The sequence below is a fragment of the Sinocyclocheilus grahami genome, unplaced genomic scaffold (assembly GCF_001515645.1).
Source record: "Sinocyclocheilus grahami isolate Dianchi unplaced genomic scaffold, SAMN03320097.WGS_v1.1 scaffold3181.1, whole genome shotgun sequence".
NCBI lineage: Eukaryota > Metazoa > Chordata > Actinopteri > Cypriniformes > Cyprinidae > Sinocyclocheilus > Sinocyclocheilus grahami.
Window position 1 is genome coordinate 565 of NW_015508341.1, and position 927 is coordinate 1,491.

The 927-nt window shown below is 31.1% G+C and overlaps 1 pseudogene; it reads right to left on the reverse strand.

The window, feature by feature from the left end:
- Positions 1-625: 625 nt before the first annotated feature.
- The window catches only part of LOC107576075 (DNA-directed RNA polymerase III subunit RPC4-like), a 4,461-nt pseudogene continuing 4,159 nt past the window's right edge, over positions 626-927 (reverse strand).

Below are 927 nucleotides of genomic sequence, written 5' to 3' on the forward strand. Positions count from 1 at the left end.
TATATTTTCTTACTCTTTGTATTTTTATATCAATATGGTACAAGACTATCCTATTCAAATCAATGTGATAAACGAGTTAAGTCATCTAAAAGTAGTCTGATTATATTGTCTAAAATATGTAATGTAATGGATTACGTTCCTAACTACAATTTTTGTCATGTAATCTGCGATCAGTAATGGACTACAATTTAAATAGAAATAGCTATTCATCAGAAAATAGATGTTTTTGATGAATTGTACTATTGATTACATTTAACACTACATTAATAAATTATTAAATTATGGACCACTAAAGGGACATGGTGATGGAAAAAATATGAGATGAGTCATAAAACATTAGCGAGAGAATGCAAATTCAAATATATTTTTTGTCCCTTTCGCCGCTCCATAATATCCAAAAAGCGATGACTGAATATTACTCGGAGGGTAATATTTATGGCACTTTTTATTAACAATGTTTATCTCAATTCCAGATCTTTATAAATGTATTACTTACTGTAACCCACAATATTTACATGTGTAATAGTGTCTCATCTTGAAAAGATGCATAAATTCTTCAAATAAATTTCCTTGAGCATACAGTATAAATACATTTCACTCATTCACTCCGAGTTCTCCGAGATACCGAGACCAGTTCCTACAAAAACACAAAGATTAACAGAAAAAGACAATGTAATTCAAACCTAAGAGCAGATAATAAGACATGTAAAAGATTAAGATAGATAGTGTATAGATTGCATGTAAAGATTCAGACCAAAATTCCCATGATGAGTCATACTTTGCTTGGTCATGTGCAATTTCATTAGATTGTTTGGCCTTTAGATCTTCACATGCTGTTATAACATCATCACCCCAGCAGCTGGCAGTGATTTCCCACCAAACAACATTTAGGAATTTAGCATTTCATCACTTGCTCAGCAATAGATC